Source organism: Cupressus sempervirens, chromosome 8, assembly GCF_028749045.1.
Source record: "Cupressus sempervirens isolate cs-2001-9-10 chromosome 8, ASM2874904v1, whole genome shotgun sequence".
NCBI lineage: Eukaryota > Viridiplantae > Streptophyta > Pinopsida > Cupressales > Cupressaceae > Cupressus > Cupressus sempervirens.
In genome coordinates this window covers 693173925-693195165 of record NC_143125.1, presented here as the reverse complement: position 1 = coordinate 693195165, position 21241 = coordinate 693173925, and positions in this window count along the sequence as shown.

The following is a 21241-nucleotide window of genomic DNA, read 5'->3' as shown; positions in this document are numbered from 1 at the left end:
CTATTTTAGATTGCCATGGCACCGCCACAAAACAAACACCCTCACAAGTTTGTTCCAAAGGTTTTTCATGAGGTAATCTTGATATTATCCTTCCTTTACAAGAATTTGATGCTGCATGTGATTGGTTAGAACAACATACCTTAATAAGTTATTTTGTGGGTAGGACTCCTCCTAAAGCTATTCTCTGAGAATGGGTTAACGAGAGATGGACTCCTCGTGGAGTCCGCCTTGATACTGTGCAAAACCTTACCAAAGATTTTTTTTTCACTTCATTAACTCGTCACAAGAAGATGCAGTCTTTAACAACAAACCTTAGTCAATGCATTTGTCCCTACTTATTTTTCAAAAATGGTTGTGAGAATTCACAGTCTCTGATGATAAAAAGATTAGGGTTCCTATGTGGGTCGAGTCCCCAAGTTTACCCTTGCCATGCTGGCCTTTCATTGAGTCCATTGCCAAAACCCTTGGCAAAGTTGTCACAAAGGAACCTAAGAATTTTTTTAATGCTCGCCCATAGAGATGTGTTTGCATCAAGGTTGATCTTTCCAAGGATCTTAAGGATTCTATGGAAATCCAGATTGGGGCTCAAGCCTTCTCTCAAAAGGTGCTCTATTTGTCCCAACACCTATTATAGGTACCAGTCTATGGAACACAAGATCAAGATTTTCCTTTGGCTATGCCTAGGGTTAAGCCCACACCTAAAGAAGTGCCTACCAAGACATCCAAAGGAAAAAAATAAGGGAAAAATGAAGAATGGGTTACTATTGGGTGCAAGGGTAAGGCTACCTTGAATCCCTTACCCCCTAAATAGTCCTATGCGGTAGTCATCGTGGCTTCTCCTATCCCCATAGGAGTGTCAATTCTAGCCAACATAGGGATGCAAGTAGTTTCTATAGCACCTATTTCTAGTGCTTCATAGGTTTCAAACCCTGTTGGTACATAAGGGATTAAGGTAGCCGCCAAGGCTTCTACCTCATCTATAGTTCATACCCCTCTTGTTGCTTCTTCCATAGCACCACAAGCGATGCAACATTCTTGCAGTCCTCCTAGACATGCAGAGATACCAAATGTGAAATGACAGGCTATAAGTTTAGAGGATTTTTCTTCTAACTTCCACCAATTTTCTACCTTCTTGCAGAATAGCTTCTCCTCTCCTGAGGATGAGGACGATATGGAAGAATTTTCATGAATTTTTTATCATGGAATGTTTGAGGTCTTATAGACCTCTCCAGAAAGTACTATGTCCAAGATACCCATTATAGACTTCATAATTTAGATTTTCTTTGTCTACAAGAAGTTAAGATTTTTTGTTTCATGCTCTCTCCTGCATATCACATCATTTGGAAGGATGGAGTTATGTTTTCCTCTCAGCACAGAGCTAGCTGAGGTGGTGTAGTTACTCTCTTGTCACCTTGTCATCATTCTGCTATTATTTCACATGATTTTGACCCCACACATAGAATTATTTAGCTTTTACTTTCCATTAAAAATCATTCTCTTAGAGTCATTAATGTTTATGCTTCCAATGATGCTATGGAGAGATACTAGATGTTGGGTTCGCTGGCTAACAACTTGCCTCTAGCTACTTGGGTCATGTGTGGTGACTTCAATATGGTTGAAGTGGCCTCTAACAAAGATGGCATTCTACCCTTTCGCTGAATAGTTGGGTGAAGGGAAGCCTATTACTAAATGAGCAATAAATTGGGCCTTTTTAATCCCAATATCAACTACCCCTAGGATAGTGGGGTTTGGCACACTTGGTCCAAATTTCGAGCTAGCTCTGATTGCATTTTAAAGAATCTCGATTGTGCCATGATTACTGCACAATCTTTTTTTTTCTTTTTCTAAAGATCAAGATTTACCTATCATTCCCCTACTAGATGTGATTTTATCTAACCAATATCCCATTTATTTTGTCATTTCATGGCAAACATCTATCCTAAAAGTTGCCAAGTCTCAGTTCTTCCTCAACATGTTTATGTCGATGCATGCTTCCACCATCACACATATCCTACATGTCTAGAATTTGGAGCTACATCCACATTATCAAAAGGGATGGATTCAATGGTGGAATGATGCCATTTCTAGAACTACTCATTTTATGCACATCTATGGGCACCAATTGGCAATTTTTAGATAGCAGTCATATGAAGCCAACACTTTTGCGCTCCAAAAAGCCTCTGAGGCTCTCACCCTTTTTCTTTCTAGGATTTTCCTATTGAACTTTGGAATGTTGTACTTGCCAAGATTACCAAGAAGCTTGATTATTGTATTATGAAACTACTATTCCTTGCTGGCAAATTCTAGATTTTCTCAAAGGTTCTTGCAGCTACTCATGTTTATTATTCTTCTTGTTGGGCTCCCTCCAAAGCTTCTTATGAGAAATTGAAAATATTTCTCAGGGATTTTCTCTAGGCTTCTAGTTTTGATCATCATGGGTTTCACAGAGTTGCCTAGGATTTTTGTTGTCTTCCAAAAGAATCTAGTGGTCTTAGTGTGCTTTCCACACAGAAACAACGCCTTTCACTTTGTGCTAAATGGATTATTCATGCTATCACTACAGATGAAGCCTGGAAGATTTTGGTTAGACATTGCATATCTTCTAGCTTTCCTATCAATAGGCCTGCTTGGAAGGGGATTGGTTTCCACACCCTTCTCATCATGTGTGAGCCAGTGACCATATAGGGCTCATTTCATTAAGAGCATATGGAAAGCCTAGGAAGCTATTAAGCCTTGGATTTGATGGGTTGGGGATGAGTTCTGTAATGGCCTCTCCTTGAATCAACAAAAAATTTGGTGGTCTCCCCTATTTTCCATTCAAGGTACTCCACTTGCCAAGACTCATGATGCTAGTGCTCTACATTTTTTCAAATAGGGCATCAGAACTCCCAAGGACCTCTTCTCGATAGTTTCCATGAGTTTCAAGTCCTTGAAAGATATGCAAATCTAGTAGTACCTTATCCATTTAGATCGACAGACCTTTGACCTATTGCTCTCTTCAATTCTAGTCCACTTAATTCATAAAGTGAGTATTCAGTCTATTCAACATTGGTGGCATAATTGGAAGTGGTATCTTGCCACTCCATTTTTCAATTATAAGCCAAGTCTAGGATATTGATAGCTTTCACCCCATCTTTTCATGGTGGGCATGCTCAACCAAAGATGGCATTTGTAATCTTCTCTTTCTCAATGGAGAAAATGCTTTGATACCATTTCGAGTGCTATAACAGAACCCAAGATTGCCCATTTTGCTTGGTACCTTGCCTTCCAAGGTCTTCCCCTGGGGCCTCAGCTTAGGCATATTAGGGTTCCAAATACTAGATACCCTTTTTGTGGTCACCTAGAGTCTTTCTTACATATCTTCTAGTTTTTTAAGCATGCCCAAAATTATTGGCACTGGATTCATTATTTTTTCAAGCCATTCAGGCTTGAATTTTTTTCTTAGCACATGATTTTGCTAGGTGATTCTCCTAGAATCCCTCAAAAATTTACCTAGATTTTGCATACTTTTAGGATGAAAATTTTGTTTACTCTATGGAAAGATAGGAATATTTTTCTTTTCACACAATTTTTTGGATATCAATATTGCCATGTACACTAAGGTGTGCATTTGTAATAATGTAATCATGTAGATTTAGGTACAAGCTAACAAAGTTTCCCTTGAGGTAGCTCACCTGTAGGAGTTGCTGAACCATCGAGGCAATGTCCCCTGCACTATTGCTAGAGTTCCTCCTTATGCCTCAGTAGAAACCTTGATGCCTCATGGCCACTGTCCACAATACCATTCCTTAGGTCACCACTCCCACACCTCGTGCTCCTAGGCTTCCCATCACCACTCTCTCAATGATCTCGATGGTGGATAAAGGCAATTCTTAGCTTCCCTACCCCATGGTGGTTCTAGTTGGTCCTTGAATCTTCCTTCTGGTGCTCGCTAGGCACTTTCTAGGAAATGGCCTCACCTAGATCTAGTAATTTCTCCTCCATGGCCAGAGATCAAAGATGTGAAGGTTGCCACTAATCCTCTTGCTACTACTACTGAAGATGGCTGGACTATTCCTAGCCTGCCCCCCAATCCCAAAGATTATTGGGGCTTCCATGATAGATATTAACCACCACCCTTGGTTGGCACTACTTTAGTTGCTTGAGGTTGCCTTATTTATTTATTTTTATGAATAGTGTTTGATTCTGACTATGGCTATGTGTTTTTTCTCTGGCTACAACTGTGTGAACTCATTCATGGGGTGATCTTGTATCCCCTGGCCCTTTTTTGTGAATTGTATTCTTAGTATTTTTTTTAAATAGAAAAGGACTATTCATAAAAAAAAAAAAATCTTATTTATCCATATCAAAAAATAATATATGGGTGTATGGAATATGAACTCAATATTAATAAAGTATTCATTTATGACCATTATAATTATTTTGGGATTCATTTGTAAATACTTCCAGTAGTTGGAAATTCAGTATGTTTAGGAATCCTCAATCTATAAAATTAGCATGGAAATTGACACTTGAAGTCATAGGAAAGTTGGGTTTTGGAGGATTGGATTGGTAGCAAACATACCAAGTTCCTTTCTATCATCATAACCTTTGTTGTTTATGTTTCCATTGTTTAAAAAAAATAGAGAAAGGAAAAACTTTTAATAAAAAAGTGCTATGCTGTCCAGGTTCTGCTCAGCTCATTATACTTTGGTTTCTTACATTTATCGTTATTGAAAGTATGAGAAATAAATTTCTAACTCTCGGTAATGAACTCTAGAAGCACATGGTGCATCCAATTTTTGTTTCTTTTATTTCTAGTTACGTCTCTACCTAAATGCTTTTAAGAAGTAAAATTAATTTTGGACACCCATTTTCTTTTTATTTCCAACAACTTTTTCACACCAATTGGAAGTGAATTCAGGATGCTTTGGATGAATGTATTAGTTTTTCTTGATAGTTATTGTCTTGGTGTCTAGGATCAACAATAAACTTGTGTATTTTTTTAATAATTGGTCTATGGTATATGATACCTCCCTTTTTTCTCTTGATGTATATTATGAAATTAACTTCTTAAAGTTGAGTTCGATATTAAAAATCAGTGCATGACATTGGATCAATTTATATGTATGTTAAACAATTTTGATGCACTTTTTAGAATGAGTTTCTTATATTTTATGTCATCTTTGTAGAAAAAGAAGGGTAAAAATTTATTAAGACATCAACGATTATAACAAGGGAAGCTCAATGAGGAGCTCTATCTTGAGAAAAAAGTTCATCAAATTCTTGTAATAGATCAAGGTGAAGCTGCCCCCTATCCATAATATTCCATCCTGGAGCAAAAATAGAAGCCCATTTGGCCAAATAGTCAACAACTCTGTTCCATTCACAAGGAATGCAAGTAAACCTAATGAAATCAAGAGAGGTAAAAAAGAGAAGAGTATGATTAACAATAGTAGCTAGCTACCAACAAACATCCTCAAGCTACTGTGACATAAGCAAGTTCACCACCACTTAGAAGTCACACTCACAGATAATCTTCTATCATCCCTGCAAACAACATTGTTCCATAGAATATTAAATGGCCTGAGTAGTATGGTAACCCTTATGTTATTTTAGTTTGAATAAATTTTATTATTACCTAGACACAAATACTTATTTTATTTTTCCCAAACATTTTTCTATAGTATTTTATTTTTTCAAACCTTTTGTTGTGTACTTAATTCTTTCACGAGCATATTCATCGATGCTAAAAATTATAACCATTCTGTAGGAGTTTCTCTTTTTCCATTTAAGTTATATACTCGTCTTGTTGGAAGATGTTATTAGAGGACTAAGAATTACAAAAAATAGGCAGTCAACTTTTCCTTAGAAACTTGTATGAGTTCCTCTTAGTTTCAATGTATATATATGTTTCCCTAATATCTAAGACATTAATTTTATTTAGCATTAATGTCTCACCATTGTATTGTTATTAAGTCATTCTTTGATCTCTATCTGCTAACTATTAAGTTATATTTGAAATGTTATTCATCTAACCAAGTGTAGAGTGGTTAAATTTATTATTATAATATCATCTTATTATGTCATGAAAATAGAGAGTGACTAGACTTTAATGTCCTATGTTTTACTGTTAGGCTAAATTATAAAGAATGTCCTTTGTGAAGTTGGTTAAGAAATTAGTGATAGATATTTCATAAAGTTGGCACCATTTTTTATTTATTGAAGGCACTAGAGAATTTTATTTATACTAGAGTTATGTATATTTAATTACATCATAGGGATGTATGAAATGCAAATAGAGATTCTCTGAATTGAACTTAGTTTTATGTTTATGAAATCAAGATTTATAGTGTGTGAAACTTAATGAAACATAAGTATTGGAATAGTATTTGAAGGATGTTTTTTGTGTCTCTCTTAATTTTTCTTGTGATAAATAATGTTGTTGAAGGGTGTTGAATGTGGGCGATAAAGTGAAGGGTAGACATTTGGAAGTTAATCTTTCATTTATACCCACTAGTTATATATATATTTATATAATTATTAGATAATTCTTATCTAATGATAACAATTATGCTTCAAATAATCCATAACATTCCTTAAATTGCCCATCTCTAATAAGCAAGGTTACCTTTTTTTTGAATTCATTTTCATTCTTTTATCAACAAGAAACTATCTTTGGGAAACTATCTACTGATATAAACTCAATAAGCTAAATCCATCTCACAATTTAGCCAAACATCCAAGATTCACATGAACTATTAATTTTTGCACCTACAATTAATAATCCAAAAAAAGAAAATATAATTAAAGAAATAAATTAGTGGAACACAATTTGGGTTGTTATATTTCTAATCTCAAGATAGATTGATTTATTATGTTTACTTGTTAAACTATTTCTTCCACCTAATCCCCTGTAACTTCTATCTGGAGAATGGTAGGAAATCAACCAACTAACCCCTGATCACCAAGTATTATAGATATTTTAATGGATGACTCTGAGAAAATGGATCCATTGTCAACTCACAAATATGGCTCACATCAGTTGTGAAGAAAATAATACCTGTGTACTAGAGACTAGTCTCACTATAAATAATGTGCAACATACCCAAATTGCAACCATATAAGATGCATCTAAAAAATTTCATGATTTTTGCAAAAAAAATTGAACCACTTTGCACCCTTTTGCAAGAGCTATGCTACAATGAGTTTTAAAACCAAGGATATGAATCAAATGAAAACCATATTTGTGGTTGTAAAATTCATCGTAGCATAGCTCTTGCAAAAGGGTGCAAAGTGTTTCTTGTTTTTTGCAAACATTGTGAAAGTTTTGAGATGCATCTTATATGGTTGTAATTTTGATATGTTGTACATTATTTACAATGAGACTTGTCTCTAGTACATAGTCATTTATTTCTTCACAACTGGTGTGAACCATATTTATAAGTATTATAATATTACATCTGGCCAGGCCTTCCAAGTTTTCTGACAAAGACTATAGCTGATGGTGGAATCATTTTCTCAGAGTCATCCTTTGAAATATCTATAATACTCAGTGATAAGGGATTGGTTAGTTGATTTATTGTCATTCTTTGGATAGAAGTTACAAGGGATTAGGTGGAAGTAATAGCTTAACAAGTAAACATAATAACCCAAATTGTGTTCCACCAATTTATTTCTTTAATTATATTTTTCTTTGTTTGGATTATTAATCACAGGTGAAAAACTCAATAACATGTGAATCTCAAATGTTTGGCCATGTTGTGACATGCATTTAGCTTATTGATTTTATATGAGTAATTAGTTTTCCAAAGATATTTCCTTGTTGATAAAAGAATGAAAATAAATATTAAAAAAAGGTAACATTTCTTATTAGAGATGGATAATTTAAGGAATGTTAAGGATTATTTGAAGCATAATTGTTATTGTTCTATAATGTGTGTGTGTGTGTGTGTGTGTGTGTGTATCTATATCTACATATACATACATACATACATGTATCTGTGTGTGTGTGGTTAGTAAAAATGAAAGATTAACTTCCAAATGTCTACCCTTCTCTTGTGAGGCCTCACCCTAACCCATCATAGCATAGATACTATATTTCCATTTTGTTATTTAGGACTGGATACCTCGACATATATTTTGAGACTTGATGGACAATAAATTTTTCTATTTAACTGATAATATTTACCTTGTGGTCTTCCATTATGATATGTATTAGGACTTGTTTGACATAGTTGATGGATTAATGCATATTTATTCAGTATTTCAATTTTTTGATAAGAAATGGAAATATGATGTGTTTCATATGCTTAATTTGATCTTTTTAGGAAAGTTAGTAACTTACAATTGTTTTTGAGGATTACTAATTAAATGCTTTATATGTAAATTGATGGAGAGTAGGAAGTTGATTATGGAAAGTGTTATATGTGAATGATGGAATAAAGAAACTATTATGTACCTTTACTTTCATATGTATTTTATATGTGACTTTTCATTGGACTACTAATGCTCAAGTTTAGTGTGTAGGAAAGGAACCATGGAAGTCTAACAGGGAAACAAGGTATAAACACATGTTAAATGACACTACCAAGTTGAATCTTTGTAAGATTCATAAACCTTGTTGTGATGTGTTTATTTTGTAAACATTAGATGTATGTGTGTAGTATGTATTTCATGTGTAAATTATGAACATGTCACATGTGATGTATAGTGAATTTTGTGTGTGTCATTGGACACTTGTACTTGTTATGTGAAAATGACATGTTTTTTGATGATGGATGATGTGGCCACCTTATCTTGAGTTAAATACCTTAATCAAAAAATTTGACTTATTACCTTAAATTAGTAAAGAGAGCAAGGTTACCACCATAGGAAATTTGAAATTTGAACATACTTAGCATGGGGAGGGCCATAAAGTAACTCTAAGGTGAAATTGTGATAAAAATAAACCCTGCCCATGCTAGTACTTTAAGTTAGGGGGCTAATAATGACCACTAGGGTGCCTAGAAGACCTAGGAGACCCCAAAAAGAATGCATTTTATATTGAATCCGAAAATGAGAGTTATATAGAGAGGTTTGACCAAATTAGAAACTCACTTGGTCACTCTCTATCTTTAGAGACAACTAGGGTTTGGAGGAAAAGGATAAGGAGCTCTACTACAACTTTTCATTTGCCATTGCATGAAGTGAGTTTGGTATTCATGATCCATGTTGTTCTTCATTTTGTATGTAGAATAAATATGGTGTTCTTCATTCCATGATGAAATTGGTGTATTATAGATGTGGTTTGTGGGAAAAGATATTTTGTTTGAGTGTTGCATGTGAGAAGTTTGTGTGAATTCTTCCTTGAACCTTATTTTGTTTCCATGTTGTGTGTTTTTTGTAATGGGTGTGAAGCAACACTCACCCTTGGGAGGGAAGAGATTCTTGGGTAAAGGGGTTAGCTAGGCTCACACATGTAGTTGAGGAACTCTCCCATATGTAGAGATGATTTTTATATGTTCAATGGAATGTGATCTTCTTGTTTACTTGCATTTTGGGAGGTAAAAGGAGGTATGAGGAAGGGAAGTTATTGTAAGCCTCAAAAGGGCATGTTGATAATGAGATTATGTGTATATGGTGAATCATAGCTTTCGAAATCCTCCTCATGGAGAGAGCCCACTTTCACCCTATAGCTTGATTCAATTATTGAATCCTTGTGCAAGCCTTGGGACAGGTTGTCTCATAATGCATTGTGTAGTGTTTGCTATATTATTGTGATCATGCATGATATATAAATGTAGAGTATGCAACCATTTGTGCCTTGTTTCCCCAAGCTCGGTGGGTGGCCTCCTTGAGGCCTAGGTTGGGAGGTGATCCTCCATGGTTCTAAATTTGTCTTTTATTTGTAGGTTTTTGCTTGAGGCCTTGGACATTTGGAAACTATAAAGTCTTACTCTTAAATAGAAGAAGAGAATACTACTATTTTGGTATTGAAATGGAGGACAATTTTATCTTGTTATTTGAGTTCATTGTATTGGAGGAGTGTTGTTATTGGTCTAATTTATATGCCAAATAGAAAGATTGTGAAACATCATGTTTGTGAGGTCCTTCATTGTGTATCTTGATTTGATGATTCCACCACCCCATTGATTTCTTGACATTGTGTTGTTGTTGTCTTATCATTACCTAAATTTGGAATTTTTTGAAGAATAGAATTTGTATTAGATATACCTTGAAAGAAGGAATTGGAAATTTTCATTTTGATATCTTTATTTCCTCAAATTTGATGAGAATAATTCAGTTGCTTGATGTTTAGTTTTGAAGTTGAATTAGTTGTAGAATATGCAATTGATAGAAATAGATTTGTAGATAGCTTAAATTATGGAATTGGATGTCATTAAAGTATATTGAATATTTATGTTCATGAAATTATAGTTTCAAGGATTTCATTGAGTTTCATGTTAGTGTATCTTGTAATTAAATTTTTTTACTAATATGATAATATCTTTATGTTAAATTTTCTTACTAGAATACAAATTGTATGCATAATGCAATGATAGACTATCACCAATTCAATCTTAACAATCCTAGAGAATACACGGAAAGAACTAGACCAATAAGTTAAGCTCATATAAGACCTATAGATGCATTTACATGTTCTAGAAAATGTAGGGACTAAAACAAAAAAAGTTCCTTGCTATTATAGTCAAATAAAAAAATAGACCTCGAATAATATATTAATATCTTGAGTTGGCAAGTAGAAATATATCATTTCCAAATATTTCCTATTAAATAAATGTCAGACTTGAGAAGAGAAGTACTTAATTATGATATGACCCTATTCCAAAAAAAAAACTAAAAAAAATAAGGAAGGAAAAGAAATCTATTATAATCCTACTTTTCCTAACATAATAAATAAGAAAATAAACTTTTATGTCCTAGCTATATTCTCCCACCTAAGCATACTAGACCTCATTCCATCAAAAAAATAAATCCAATTAATTAAAGGGAGTATGTGTTCCCTCTAGGCGGCTAGATAAGGAAATGAGTTGACTTGAGAGTTTAAAGAATTATATTGATTGCCATGATTGACATGATTGAATCCCATCCTTAGTACCTAGTTTTGGGGCATGGGAAAAAGTGAGATTTGATGGCTTCAACTACCCACACCAAGTTGAGAGGGAGACATATGTTGGAGTGGAACTTAGAAAAAGGAATGTGCATTTAATGTTTACCCAATTGAAGATTTAGTCCAGCCACATAAACAATCATGATGGGGACCTTGTCCACACACATGGAAAAGTGTTGGGGAACATGACTTTGCCTCCAAAGAAATTTGCATGTTCTATAGGAAGTGGGGAGAATTATGGGGAAGTTGGAAGGGGGACAAGTGTCATGTAGGTATAGATGTACGTTTAGGTAAGAGGGGTGTTGGGTGGTACTTTTCTTATGTTGTTATTTTAAAAAATAAATTATTTGTTTATTAATTATGATAAGGGAATGCTATGGGTTATGTTGGTTTAATTTTTTTTAGGATGAAATTTTCCCAATCTAGGTAAAAAAATTAGAATTGAGTCCATTATTGGAGGCTAGGGTTTTTGGTTTTGGTCTTGCAATTTTGATAACCTTTGAAAAATCCTTCTCAAACCCAAGGTCTCATTTCTTTTGAATTTATTCAGGCACAAAACCTTTTAGAATGTGAATATTCCATGTCCCACTTCAAATATTTTTCACCCCCAAGAACCTTTTTCCCTTTTGTTTCACACTGTCCTTTCCTTATAAGATCTCTAGTAGTCGTATCATCGCTATAAAAAGATGCAAATGTTTTAACCACAACAACATAGTGACTGTTGCAAAATTAATTAGCAGTGTCATGAAATGGAGGCATAGTGACCAAAAAGTACTTTGTCTCAAAAGGTTTTAGTCATGTCCTCCGTGTCAAAATTGTTAGTGTTAGAAAGAAACTACTTGGAATAGTTTGTAGTTGGCATCACCAGATTTTAGTTTTTTCGACGAGTCGCTACGTTGCAATTAAAAAATCTTTGCACCTCACTACTAGCGACATGGTGCCTTAATGGAGAATATAGAAGATCATAGCTTTTAAATTTTTGGGTGACCATAAAAGCTGATAAGTGGCATTATGAATGTGTGCTTTTATTGCTATGCCTAAAGTATTAACTATTTTAATCATAATTTAAAGGTACAATTTTCCCAGCATCAAATTTCATCAATATCAGTGAGGTCACTATGCTTCATCAGATCAGGATCATGCAACCTTTGGCACGATGGCATCCAGCTAAAGAAACGTATGCACCAAAAGTTCTAAGAACACTAGAGGTCACTATGTCACAACAAAAAAATGTTTGCACCTCGCCGTTAGTGACATAGTGCCCAACCAAAAAATGTGCATGTGGTGTGACCTAAGTTATGTGGTAATGCAACTAGGATTAAAATATTGATTTATGTTCCAGCTAGATAAGATATCCTCACATCATTAGTAACCTGGACCCATGCCCCATTCAAAAATTAGATGAACGATTTTGATCATCTGATCAAAGATCATATCAACGATCATTGTTATGTCACTATGAGAAGATGTACACTATTTACCCTACATGACATAGTGACTTGGGGACCCACCATAGTGTATTTAAGTAATGTAGTATCCTTGCCCTCAGATCAAGCTAAGATCTATAGTTGTTTCTTTATTGCTATGATAAATTTCTTGAGTGTTAAGGATAGTGATATAGCGAGTAAAGAAAATGAAAGAGTGGCCCATCATATTTGTATTAAATGATGCATCAAATATCCTCCACTCGATCGAAATGGAATCAATGATCATCACTTTGTTGCTATTGGAAGTTGCTCACTCTTTATGTATAACAACATAGTGAACAAGGAAAATATAGAAGGGACCCACCACTTTAATAATAAAAATGCATTAAAATGTCTGCCATGAGATTGAGCTTAGATCAAGGGTTGTCACTTCATCGCTATGGCAGCATGCTCATTTCTTATGCATAGTGACGTAGAAACTCAATGACATGTGTCCTCAATGATTAGTGGGTCCAATTTGTGTTACCAGCAATGAAGGAAAGGTAAACATGGTAAAATCTTGTAGGATTGACTGCCAACATATCAAGTGGAATGTGAGTCATCCCTATTTGCATTCTTGGATTGTAGGATTTTTCAAGATCAATGATGTAAATTTAAACATAGAAGGTGGTGCCGTTATATTTCCCTTATAGTTCATTTATGAAGAATGAAGGCTTCGCGTGCAAGAAAAAATAGAGTATATTGCAGAAGATTTCACCATTTTCATCCCACACAAACAAGTTTTCAAGTTTTTAGAGTAGAAGAAATGAGTGAGAATTGGTGCTTGATTAGAACATGAAGCAGTTTCCCATTATTTGCAAGATATTGCAAAATTATAGAGTAGAACAAGCAGAAAATCAAGTAAGTTCCCATATACTCTAACCTCTATAGCATTTCAACTTCTACAAATTATAGTCAAGATGCCTCCACAGAAAGTATTTTCTGGGAAAGAGAATTATTTGGATAGGAATATCCATGATGACCTGCTTGAATTGCTCCTTGAATCCACCACTAAAACTGTGCAAGTTAAAAAGTTAACTTTGTTAAACCCTAGGCTCAGAGTTGGAGATGGGTTATATGATAAGGGGAATTGGGTCTGGGATGCTAACATTTCTCAGATTAGTCTGGATTTATTCAAGAACTAGTTTTCAGAGAGGAATTTATTTGCCCTGCATGCCAATATTTGGAACTTTGATTTAGAGAAATTAGTAGTTCCAAGTGCCTTTATGGATTATGACCTCCTTAAGGCTGTGGCAAAAAACTATGACCAAGCAATTAGAGTGGTGAGAAGAGTTGATGGTGAAATTCTAATCATAATTAGCCTAGAGGAAATTAGGCAAGTATTTGGTTTAGGGCCTCTCACTTATTATCATGTGCCCCTTGATTTGAAAGGATTAGAAAAAGAATACATGTCAAAGAAGGATGATGTTAGGAAAGGTGCATTGAGGGAACATATAGGAAAAATTGGAACTCTACTAGAAATAACAACATCCTCCAGGGAACCTTTCAAAAGGGCATACTTCAATACTAGGGCCATGTAGGCATACAGAAATCTATGCAGAGTTTTTGGAGAGGATGAAGAGGAGCTCATGCCTGTGGGTTTTATGTACATGATTACTCAAATTTCCTCTTTTGGTGTGGACATAATTTTTTATTTTTCTTCTTATTTAGCGAAAGAAATTCATAATGGCCTAGTTGGGATTGTGAAAGGCAAGGTGGAAAAGATGTTTGGTCACTATTCTTTGTTAATGCACATGTTTTTGTTCAAAGGAGTAACATATTTTGGAAATGAGATGAAATTAAATAGGGAACAGGATGGGGAAGCACTGCAGGTCCAATTATGGAGTGCAAATATGACCTGGGAAGCAAAAAAGACTAGTTTTGTCAGGTTTGATAGATATTTTGCCTCAAAATTGAGATGCCTATTATTAAGTGACAATCCCAAAATACCCAATGCATTGGAAAGTCTTATTAGGCCTCCAAAAAATTCTATTGGTTTGAAGGTTTCACATAATTGGGGAGACATCATCCCATATTTAGTCTCAACTATCATTAGGATTTATGATTTCAGAGGTACCCCCCATGTATTACCTTACCAAGTGCCTTTAAAGGTAGGAGTAGCTGAATTTTTTGGTAGTTCAAAGGATTGGAAGAAACCTATTTGCTGAAAAGATCAAGAGGGTCAATATTCCCCACTTGTACAATGGCCCATCAATTTGTAATCACAAAAAGGGGTTGACTTTCTCTATACAAGATTTTAGATCAATATAAGATGTCTATTTCTCACCCTCATTTTTGTGACATTAGGGGATTCTATCATTCGACCTTTAGGCACAGAATTAAGCTTGGTAAAATTGATCATGAATTCTATTTTCCTCAGGATATAATAAGAAATGAATACTCCTTGCAAGAGCAAGAAACTAAGAAGGAAAAATTGAGAATATTCTAAATTTTTTTGGATTTCATTCATTATTTTGATGCAGATTATAGTCCTCTAGGCAATGCCATTACAACGACAGATAGAATAAATAAGCTCATGCTTACTTTTCCTTAAACAATGGAAAACATGAATGAGAAGAAACAAATTCTATCAATTCTTTCCCAGATAAGGCCAGGGAGGCAATGAGGAAACTAGGATTTACTCCCAACATAGGGGTAGGTCAATTGACTATCCAAAAGAGGCCAGGTTATACTATCATTTAGAATAAAAGGACCACTGTGGACAAATGTAAACGAATAATTGGATCCACTAGTGTTGTCTAGGAAGAGAGGCCTCTTGAGCCCTCCCCTAAGAGGAAGAAAATAATAAGGGAAGAAGATCCTCATATCGAGGAATATTCACCTCCATAGACCCTTCTATGGATTGAGGAAGAACAACTCACTAGAGAGAAAATTGAACAATTGGGGTCTCGAGGAGGATTTTTTGTTACTCAAACTAAAATAGATGAAGGAAACCCCCAAGAGCCTCTTGTGCCAAGTTTTGAGTTGACATTTGTAGATTATAAAGGAAGAGAATTAGACCCTATGTTAGAGCAAGCAAGTCAACAATTTTTGTCAGATGATAATTTTGTCAAATCTTGATCCTTTTACCAGTTTGCATGGAGAACTAACATGGAAAAATTCAAAGAAAGATGCAACAAGTTGAGAATAGAGCATCTAGAGATGGAGGAGGTAGCCTTGCAAAATCAAATAAAAGAAAAGATGATGCAAGAATTCCAAAACATAACCCTTAAAGAGGAGAGACAGATGTTAAAGGTCTCAAATATTTTATTATTACCTAATTGGGATATAGTTGATGCTTTTATTTTTAATTCTATTTCAAATAAATTGGATTCACAAGATCCAAGTAAGAAGGAATTCATAGGCACTACATTCAGTGAAGACCATGCTACTCTGGTTATATGGTCATTGAGAAAGAGATCTAGGGTTGTTTCATCATAGCCAGATGACTTAGGATTAATGGAAAATATCATTGTGAGAAGAGTAGTAGAGACATCCTATGTATAGGCCTCTCATATGGGTGTAGAAACCTCTTAGTTTGTTTTGGCCACTACAGAGAAAGAAGAGAAAACAATCTTTGAACTATAGAGTAAGGATGAGAGTGTTTTGGAGCCTTATAATAAAGAAGTTCAAAGAAGATTTGAACTTGAAAATAAAGTAATGAGGAGGTCTTCTAGGCCAAGAATAACATATCCCCATCCTCCAGTGGAACCTTTTAAATACATTCCTCTCATAGAACTACCAAATATCCCACAAAGGCCACAATATTATACTGCAAAAGATGAAATGTCCCTTTTCTGATTTTTCATGATATTTCCAACCTCTAATCAGATCTTTAAAATCAAACAACTGCTATCACAAAGATCCACCAAATTCCTTAAGAAACCCCAAATCGGGTATGTTGAAAATAGTGCTAAAAGCTTCACAACTTCACAAATTATTAATGAATCTGAAAATGGAAATTTTTACAGAACTTTCAGCAGCATAACAGCCTACAAATTGATATTTCCAGATCCGTATAGCCTTTACACAACAGCTCAAAAATGTAGGACCAAAACTATGCTCATCGGGCTCCCGAAATAGCACAAAATATGCTCGGAAACACCACAAGAACACTAATAATATATCTCAGAAGTTTAATCACGTCCCAATATATATATTCAGCTCTATTTTAACAGCTTAAAGTATAAAATACAGCAGCAACCAAAACTGATATGAAATACTCAACCGGAAACACCAAACTCTTACAAAAATACACCCGGAAACTCACAAATCTGCACTGTTCAGCACAAAGGCAAACTCTGTATGAGCATGCCCATGGAATGGCTTCAAACTCCTGTCCTTAGCCTTCCTGGAAACCTGAAAACTCCCGTTCTTGGGTCTCCCTGGAAACCTGCAAACTCCCGTTCTTGGGTCTCTTTCTCCACAGGTTTGGCAGCCTCTGAAGAATAACAAAGAATGAGTGAAAATCAAGTCTGGAATCCCCCCAAAATGCCTCCAAACCTCTTTAAAAAGGGCATAACTGTAACTCACATCCAAGAGAGGTTAATGAAACATATTTTAATAATAATTATCATTTATTAGTCCAACGGTTTCCAAAGATTAACTCCCTTTTTCTGAAACTTCACTTTCTTGGGCCTGCCTGTCTTAGCAAAGATTATTATTTTTTAATTATTTGAAAAGGGGACATGACAAGTCCTCCCCTCCCAAACATTGCTTGTCCTCAAGCAATGGCTGAACAATAAACCAATCAATCCTCCTGGATCCCAAATGTAGTCATGAACTATACTACTACCAATTAACACAGACTCCTGCAAGATCCTCTGCAATATGACCAAGAGGAATCCATAATCAAACTGGCAATTATAGCTCAACCAAACTCCAAAATCACCATTACCATAGTCAAAAACCCATGAGACACAAACTCTTAGAATATCAAAACCCAAGTAAAGTGGACTACCAACATAGTAAATACCATCAATGCATTCCACTGGCCTATATGGAATGTACAATCCAACTCTGCAACAATGGTGAATGCTCTCAAATGAAACTATAACAAGTATGGAGAATCCACACACTATACAACTCCTGCAGTCAACACAACTCTGTAGATCATTGGCCACTGTCTCATAACCATAACTCCCATGCACCCCTGATGGTGAAAAGCCATCACAAGATAAACAACACGAAATGGAACCCAAACCAAATTTTCCTGCCATCAACTCCTCAGCATAAGGATCAATTGTTAACTGATGTACATACCTTGCAATATAAAGTTGATTAAAAAAACCAACCTCAGTCAACAACTCACCATGAACAAGTGATACAACCCACTGTGACTGATCACTAGCTAAGTCAGGAGATGTCATAGCCAAAGGAGTAGAATCAATAACAACACTTGCTGAAGCATCACTCCAAAACTCCTGCTCTAAGTCATGTATTATCAAGCTATCAACTACAAAACCTATCGCCATGTCGTGCCCATCACAACTCTCATCTCGAGGCATCAAACTATTCCATAATTGATGATAAGCACTAGGAACCAAAGTACATCTCTGTATCATAATCTCATCAACATGGTCATCAAAGGTAAATTGATGAGCGTACCTCACAGTGTAATGCCGATAGAATGCGCCAATCTCAGTCAGTGGCTCAGACTGTAATCCAGATGAAACTAACTGCAATTGATCATCAACCATGTTGGAACTGACTACTACCTCCAAAGATATCACCAAGGGAGTAGTATTACTATCAGGAACCATGCCAACTGTCGACTCACCAACATCACACATGACCTTTGATACATCTCTAGTCTCTGTGCCTTCAGTACTAGAGGCCACCACCCTGTCAGGCATACAATAATCTGCTACAATACCCAACTCAACTAAACCTGACTCTAGTGGGAATGAACCTGATATGCCAATGTTAGTATCAAGGATGGATGCATCCCCATCTCCATTGTCTCTGACAATCTCAGTCATGGACATCCTCGAATCACCAAACACCATAGCTTGTGACTGTATAGAATCAGATAAAGACTGTAGTCGCTCTAACTCCATGGTCACCTTAGCCAAATGAAACTGTGACTCCTTGAAAGCCAACTGTGTACTCTCAAGAATCTCAAAAGTCACCTCAAGCTGCTCAGTAAGCTCACTCACCTCATCTTCCTTGGCCAACAATGCATCATATGGTGTACTACCCCACTCCATAAGATAATCTCTATCAGCTACCAACTGCATATAATTCTGTCTCAAAATCTGAATAGCCTCCCATAAAGAGTGGATCTCTATCAAGGAAAGATAACTTCCTTCCTGCTCATCACTAGTAGGAGAACCCCATCCATAAACTGCTAATAATTGACGAGCAGCATCAAAATGTTGGCAAGTGATAGCAATGTCTCGGTCACTAACTCTCAACTGATTAGACACATGATGGCATTGGCTTGACTGTCTCCTACAAACCTCCTTTGATGCACTGTCTAAAGGAGTATCCTCAAAGTTACTAGTCTCTAGAGTATTACCATCCATGTCCTGTGAATCAACTCTAAAGCTCATATCAACATACAGAGTATCAAAATTTGTAGCACTGCTGTCCAACTCCTCTGTACCCAAAGAAACTAAGTCTTCAAAATTGCCCACTACATCCTCCTGGATGTCATCGATGCCAATATGATCCTGGGACTCATCTGTACACACTGCCAAATATGAAAGATCATCAACACATTCCAGCAAGTATGGTCGACTGGATATATGAACAAAGCCCAACACCGGTGTATAAAAACTAATACCAACATCAGACAAGATACTGGCACAAGAAAAGACAACACCGTGTAATCTGCTAATCAAATCCATGATAGCACCCAAACAAACACTGCGACTAAAAAGTGTTAAAGATCTCCAGTCAACTGAATCCCAAACACCAATATAACAATCTCGTGTCCATATCCGTAAACTAGAATCAACTGGTAACTCAAGCAAACTCCTCACCTGAGTAATATGACCAATACCAACTAACTCCACATACCTGTCATGATAAGGTAATGAAGTCACAATACTATCTTCACTCACCTTCAGCTGGCGGGATAAATCATGTGAAGTACTACCTGCCTCAACCTCATGTGATGAAGCATCTAACTGCGCCTGGTACTCTTTCTCAGCAAATTCATGAATGCTCAATGTCTGCTCATCTCTACTAGGTATCTCACCATCCTGCACAACAACATCCTCATAATCATCATCTGAACCCACTACACTGTAGTCACTGCCTGTTGTAACTATACCATCCTGAATACCTGTGGCATCACCCTTTGACAACCTGTAAACAATTGTCTCAATTTGAGTATCAAGTTGACTGTTACTATCAATCTGTGTAATATCCTTTTCCACCACCTCCTGTGGCAAAGTAGAATCTGAGACCACTACCTGGCTATCAGCTAGTTTCTCAAACTCCTCATGCAAGTTCTTGGGAATTGTGTCATCTGTCCTGTGAGAAAATCTGCCAAATAGAAATCCAGTCAACTTATCCACCTTAGCTGGGTCAGATAACATGTCATTTATATGGTGGTGCTCAACCAACTGTTTAGACATGTCATGGCTTATTTTCATAAGTTTATCTCGAATGTCTAAATAACCATCCTTTCTACTATTTTGACTCTGGCTATCAATTGTCCAAGATCGTTCCCTCTGAGACTCTGTACTATACCTGTCCATTCTGGATAAAGTAGAGTGTAACCCCAATAGGATATAACTTCTTCAAGCACCAAGAACTAACATGCAAATGATTAGAAGTAGCATGCAACCATAGATTTGGACATGCAACTGATTAGAAGCAACATGCAACCACCAAATTATGACATGCAAGATCTGGGTAGTTGTCAAAACTGACATGCAAACTTCTACAACCGCCAAATTCACCAAGAACTAATAGGAAAATGATTAGAAGTAGCATGAAACCATAGATTTGGACATGCAACTGATTAGAAGCAACATGCAACCACCAAATTATGACATGCTAGATCTGGGTAGTTGTCAAAACTGACATGGAAGATCTGGGTACTTGTCAAAACTGAAATGCAAACTTCTACAACCACCAAATTCACCAAGAACTAACATGAAAATGATTAGAAGTAGCATGCAACCATAAATTTTTACATGCAGCTGATTAGAAGCAACATGCAATCATAAATTATGACATGCAAGATTTGGGTAGTTCTCAAAACTGAAATGCAATATCTGGGTAGTTGTCAAAACTGACCTGCAACTTCTACAAACCCTCAGGCTGGCAAGATCATGGCTCTGATACCACTGAAATGTCCCTTTTCTGATTTTTCATGATATTTCCAACCTCTAATCAGATCTTTAAAATCAAACAACTGCTATCACAAAGATCCACCAAATTCCTTAAGAAACCCCAAATCGGGTATGTTGAAAATAGTGCTAAAAGCTTCACAACTTCACAAATTATTAATGAATCTAAAAATGGAAATTTTTACAGAACTTTCAGCAGCATAACAGCCTACAAATTTATATTTCCAGATCCGTATAGCCTTTACACAACAGCTCAAAAATGTAGGACCAAAACTATGCTCATCGGGCTCCCGAAATAGCACAAAATATGCTCGGAAACACCACAAGAACACTAATAATCTATCTCAGAAGTTTAATCATGTCCCAATATATATATT